At 48.0% G+C, this 6,000-nt stretch overlaps 1 long non-coding RNA gene and 1 other non-coding gene across 2 annotated transcripts; one reads left to right on the top strand and one right to left on the bottom strand.

The window, feature by feature from the left end:
• Nucleotides 1-1,366: 1,366 nt before the first annotated feature.
• TRNAV-UAC (transfer RNA valine (anticodon UAC)) lies at nt 1,367-1,439 on the bottom strand. The gene has a single exon. It is a non-coding gene; the product is annotated as a tRNA-Val (tRNA).
• Nucleotides 1,440-2,644: 1,205 nt separating this feature from the next.
• Nucleotides 2,645-4,826, top strand: LOC133082747 (uncharacterized). The gene is made up of 3 exons (XR_009698987.1): nt 2,645-2,721; nt 3,620-3,672; nt 4,795-4,826. It is a non-coding gene; the product is annotated as an uncharacterized LOC133082747 (long non-coding RNA).
• The last annotated feature ends 1,174 nt before the right edge of the window (nt 4,827-6,000 follow it).

Below are 6,000 nucleotides of genomic sequence, written 5' to 3' on the forward strand. Positions count from 1 at the left end.
ATAGAGTTAGTTTGAGGCTTAAATGGGATGATATACATAAAAAATACTTAGAATAGTGTTTAACATAATTAGCTATAATTATTACTATACAGCCAATAAGAATAGAGTTGATGGGGTGGGGAGGGGAGTTGTTTAATGGATACAGAGCTTCAGTTTTCCAAGATAAGAAAGTTCTGGAGATCTTTTTCACAACAGTGTGACTTTACTTAGCATTTTGGAACTATACACTTAAAAACGGTTAAGAAGGTTTAAAAAAAAAAGTTAATGAAGTGATTGTAATAAAAAGGACAATCATGTGTTATACTCCTGAGTTAGAAAAGGACACAAATTTACCCACTGTATGAACAAAACTATGTGGAAAAAACTCAAAGAAAAATACTGAGTTTCCCCTTCCCTTTTTTTTTCGTATACATATATATTGCAAAATGATTACCACAATAAGGTTAGTTAACACATCCATTATCTCACAAAGTAACCATTTTTTGTGTGTCTGGTGAGAAAATTTAAGATCCACTCTCTTAGCAAATTTCAAGTATACAATATTGTTAACTGTAATCACCATGCTGTACATTAATCCGCTTCCCTCTTTAGTTCTTGGCCACCACTTTAGCTCTTGACCTTTTTCACCTCAATCCCCCAGGGTCCCAGAGACCTTTACTTCACTCCTGTGGTCAAAGATGAAAAAGGTCAATATTGAAAAGATAATAATAACCCCCCAAAGCGAAGCTGTAATGAACTAATACAGAGGAACAAAAAGGAACTAAAGTTTACTCATTCAATCAGCATTTTGGGGGTGTCCACAAGCCTGACGCTTATTCTATACTATGTATGGATTCTTCATTAAACAGACAAAGGTCTATTTAACAAACCCTACTGCAGTACTAGAAAGAAAAGAACTATTTTTTTCTCCGCTCTGTATTTTAGAGTTTAATGAAAAAATTAAACTTTAATAATAATAAACCTTTAATAATTTAACTGCAGTCAAAGCACCGCTGTACTGCCAAATTTTAGTTGGAGGCTTTGGAGGGCCGGCCTGCCCTGGTTTGTAAGGAAGGGGCCGTGCTGGGTGATCTTGGTTCCCACGAGCGCCGGATTTCCCGAGGTCGCCCCGGAGCACCGAAGGAGAGGTGGGGGTAGGACCCTGGCGGGGCGGGGTCGCCCTCGGGACTACAACACGGCCAGGCCCCCACTTCTGCTGTTTCCTAGGTCGGGCGAGGGCGGCGGGGATGGGAGGAGTGGCTATCTGTCATTACGCTTCTGCGATAAAAACATTCCAAAAAGTAGGCAAAGATTAAAAAAAAAAAAATTAATGGGAGAAAGAAAAGCACTTCTTTAAATAAAGAGTGAAAAATCAGCTTCTTAAGCTTGGTTCCACTGGGGCTCGAACCCAGGACCTTCTGCGTGTAAAGCAGACGTGATAACCACTACACTATGGAACCCCCTCACGAATTTCTTTTATCGTTACTTTATTCATAGTGTCACATGAGAACCGCCTCCTCGGCTGAAACCCCGCCCATCCGCCGTAACTCCACCCCCGCCGTGGCCCCGCGCCGCCTGCGAGATTTGGTGTTCGTGGCCAGGTGGCTGGCTCCGGCTCCGGCGTCTGGGTCGCTCGTCCTCCCTCCCCGCCGGACTCGTCGCCCCTGCGACCACGGAGAGGCCGGGGCGAGGGGTTACCCTCCTGGCGAGAGCGCCGCCCCACTAGTCACCCTTCCCCAAACTTTCCCGCAGCCGGGGCGTCGGCGAGGTCGGCCCGGTGGGCGGAAGGGGACAGTGCCCGGGGCGCGGCCCCTTTTGGCAGCTTCCCTCAGCCTGTGAGGGACCCGCACTTCCCCACTTTCCCCACGGGCACACTGAGCCGCTTCCGGCAGCGTTGGAAGCCTTGAGTCCGGAGCAGGGCGCACAGGAGCACCACAAGGAGCCGAAGATTCAGGCAGCGCGGGGCTGGGGGGGTGGGCTGGGGGGTCATTTTTATATTGGCCTTTATTTTGCCAGGGCTGGAAAAGGCAGCTGGTCAGTCTGCCTCTTCCCCGAGGATACAGGCTCTTAATGGTCCCCTGACCTTTTCCACAACATTCTTCCCCTTCCGAAGCCCCAGAGGGGCTAAAAATTACTGGGCTTTTGTTTGATCTTATTTGTCTGGGGTAGGGGAGGGGTGAGGAGGCCGGTATAAACAGGCCGTCTCTTTGGCTGGCGCGGGGAGGGGGAAGCAGGACCGGCCGCTAGATTTGAGGGGCCCAATGCAAAATGAAAATATCAGGTTCCTTGCATAAGTTATTGAGAATTCCACAACCATGACAGCAGAGCATTAAACGCAGCGCGGGCCCGTGAGAGTGCAGCCCATGAGCCTGCCCCTGTGCTTCCAGGACTGTGGTCCCGATAAGGTGCTGGGACCCTCCATTACGAAGGGCGCCTGTATGGTATCGTTTCTTGGTTTCCATTGTCGGTGCCGTTTGCCCTCCCCAGTGCTTCTGGATGGATCTTCGTCACCATCCTGGGATTGCTCGCCATCCTCAAGCTTGAAAACTCACTTGAAACCATTTGGGTGCGTGGGGGGTGGCTCTTTCAGTAGTGAGTTGGAGTGGCTGAAGGCTGCGGCTGTCCTTTTCCCAGGCGTCTTCCTTTGAGGCTGGCAGAATGATGGAGAAGTGATACTAATTGTATGAAAGCAACCCCTTCAGCCAGCTCCTGTCTTCCTGGGAAGGCCCCTGGAAGAAACAGGTGGGTGGAAGGCGCACTAATCCCGGGGTGGTGATGTGGATTCTAGCGCTGCCTTGGCTACTCACTAGCTGTGTACTCTTGAACATCAGTTCACTTTCCAAGCCTCTGTATCCCCCTTTGTGAAATGCATGGGCTGGACTAGACACCCCCTTTCCCCTCTGGGTCTAAATGTTATCTCTACTTTCCGGGTTGGGAAAATGGAGGCACTTATCTGCCATGTAAATTTTTCCACAGAAATAGTTAGAGGCAGGCTGGCTTAGGTTCTTTAGTACCAGGTTTCCTATATCCTAGTTAGCTCCCTGTAATGTTCATCATGGACCCCTTCCAGAATGCCTTTTTGTTGATAGGTTTCGAGAGGCCTCTTGAGCACTTGACGCTTAGGTTGTGAGCCATGAGATGACCATGGGTGGACAGCCACTAGCCAGAGGGTGAATTCATGAAAACTCCATGTTTCCTGCTAGTCAGTGAGCCATAATGACTCCCATGATGCCCAGTAATCAGTACATTTCACCCGTTGCCAAACCCTTGTCAGTTCAAAACAAGGCTGTCAAGAATTGGGCCTAAAATTACACTCACCAGTCGTGTTTTGGTTTGTCTCTAGGGAATACTTTGTCCCTCCTCGAGCTTTCTGTCTGCCCTTGCTATAAGGGTGGGTTCGCCACGTGCAAGCTTTGGCCAGGTTCCCACACAAAGAAAAGAGGCTGGTACACCTCTGATGCACGCAGCACAGGATTCTGCCTTTAGCAAAAAGGAGGGAGACTTTTGTTCCACTCCTCTGCTGCCTTCAAGGTGTATTCACAATCTCTGTTGCTAGTAAAGTGCAATATGGTTTACAAAGCACTTTCACATACATTCCTGTGAGGTAGCCATGGTAAGTATTACTATCTCCATTTTTCAGCTGAAGAAGTTGAAGCCGAAGAGTTCGAATGCCTTGCCGAGACCATTCTGCTGGTGAGTGGCAGGGCTGGGCTCATACTCAGTTTTCTGATACCTAAGTGATTTGGGGAGGCCCTTGTTCATAGAGGCTACATGTTGTTCCCATAAGTGCCATTGGTCTCTTGTAATATTTTGTATGCATGCCAGTGAGGAAGTGGATACCTTTTTTGTCTTTTGTAATTTTTAAATGAAATCCCTAAAAGCCAGAACTAAGAGCCTGTCGTAAACCGCTGTTGATGACTTTCACCTTGATACCACCAGCGTCATGGCTAGTGCGGCAGCTGGCCACAGTTTCCCCTGGCACTTTAGTCTGTTCAGTCAGATTTGTGAGGCCTGTCACCCCCGGGTCTGCCCATAATCATCTGAACAACTACCAGAGAAATAAACAAACTAGCAAATAAAGACTAGAAGTCACTTCAAACTTTTTGAGTCCTCTGATTTCTCAGGTGTTTAGTGTGGCTTTCCCCAGCGTTTGGCTTCACTGATGGTTTCCTCACTGATGGCTTCCTTCACTGATGGTTTGGCTTTCGTCAACCAAGGAAACCATGGCCCCAAACACCAAGCTGACTTAGGAAGCTCCATTGACCTGATTTCATTTAGAAATGATTGTACTTTGTCTTTCAGTGTATATTCAAGTATTTACTAAGGAAAGTGAGTGGTTACCTTAGTATGGCAGAGTTCACCTTATTTTTCCCCTTTTACGGCTCATCAAAACATTTGAAACTAGCCTGTTGGAATGGGTATTCGTTACTTTTTGCCCACCTACCTTTTCATAGTTAATTACACCCCTCAGTCTTCTTACCCAGTTCAAGTCCTGTGGTCATTTTTATCACTCCTTTGCCCCTTTGTTGCTTGTACTTGTTGGCAAAACCAGTCTGTTAAATCCACCTGTTTCCCCACTCCACCTCTGAATATGGCCCCAGGAGGAACACACCTTCAGGCCTACTGGTTTCACATTAAATTCTTGAGTAAGTACCTCAAATGTGTTCTTAATGCGGCCTAGAATCATGTCTACTTTCCCTGTCCATTCATTTTCCACCTCACTTAGAGGACAGGTTCATGTCTTCTCTCCCTATACTTCCTGTACCTCCTTCCCCAACCTCACCTACAGCTGATGACCTTGCTTCCTTATTTCAGTGAAAAAAAAATGCAAGCAACCTGAAGAGAACTTCCACAGGTAAGCCCCACATCTGCTCACCTGCCTGCATCTGTGCCCTCCTAGATCTAGACCAGGGCCCTGCCTCTAGATCAGGGATTTCCTACCACAGCCCTGTTGACATTTGGGACCGGGTAACTCTGTCGTGGGGGGCTGTCCTGTGTATTGTAGGATGTTGCACAGCATCCCTGGCCTCGACTCACTAGATGGCCATAGCACCATTCCCCGAGTTGTGAGAACCCAAAATGTTCCCTGGGGGAGGGGGCAAAATCTTGGGGGCTATCTGCCGATGTCTGGAGACGCTCTGGGCTGTCGGGGTTAGTGTGCTACTGGCATCTAGTGCGTAGAGACCAGGGATGTAGTGAAACATTCTGCAGCGCACAGAACAGCCACCCACCACAAGAAATAACTGGGCCCCAAATGTCAATCGTGCCATGGTTAAGAACTGCCCTAGATGACTTGTCTGAGTTCCTGTTGACACCCAGCCCTCCACCTGCGCTTGCCTACTCAAGGAAAGCCCTGCAACAACTCCCCTCTTTCTCCTGCATCTTTATTTATTTATTTATTACTATTATTTTTTTTAATTTTATTTTATTTAAAAAATTTTTTTAAATTTTTGGCTGCATTGGGTCTTCATTGCTGCACGTGGGCTTTCTCTAGTTGCGGCAAGTGGGGGCTGCTCTTCGTTGCGGTGCGCGGGCTTCTCAATGTGGTGGCTTCTCTTTGTTGCAGAGCACAGGCTCTAGGCACGCCGGCTTCATTAGTTGTGGCACTGAGTTTCTGTAGTTGTGGCACTGAGGTTCCATAGTTGTGGCTTGCGGGCTCTAGAGCGCAGGCTCAGTAGTTGTGGCACATGGGCTTAGTTGCTCCGCGGCATGTGGGATCTTCCCGGACCAGGGCTCGAACCCATGTCCCCTGCATTGGCAGGCAGATTCTTAACCACTGCACCACCAGGGAAGTCCCTCTCCTGCATCTTTATTTACCTCCTCTATTGGATCATTCCCGTCAGCATACAAACATGCTGTAATTTTTTTTTTAATTTTATTTATTATTTATTTGGTTGCACCAGGTCTTAGTTGCGACCGGTGGGCTCCTTAGTTGTGGCTTGCCAGCTCCTTAGTTGTGGCATGTGAACTCTTAGTTGCGGCATGCACGTGGGATCTAGTTCCCCAACCAGGGATTGAACC

Source organism: Eubalaena glacialis, chromosome X (genome assembly GCF_028564815.1).
Source record: "Eubalaena glacialis isolate mEubGla1 chromosome X, mEubGla1.1.hap2.+ XY, whole genome shotgun sequence".
NCBI classification, from domain to species: Eukaryota; Metazoa; Chordata; class Mammalia; order Artiodactyla; family Balaenidae; genus Eubalaena; species Eubalaena glacialis.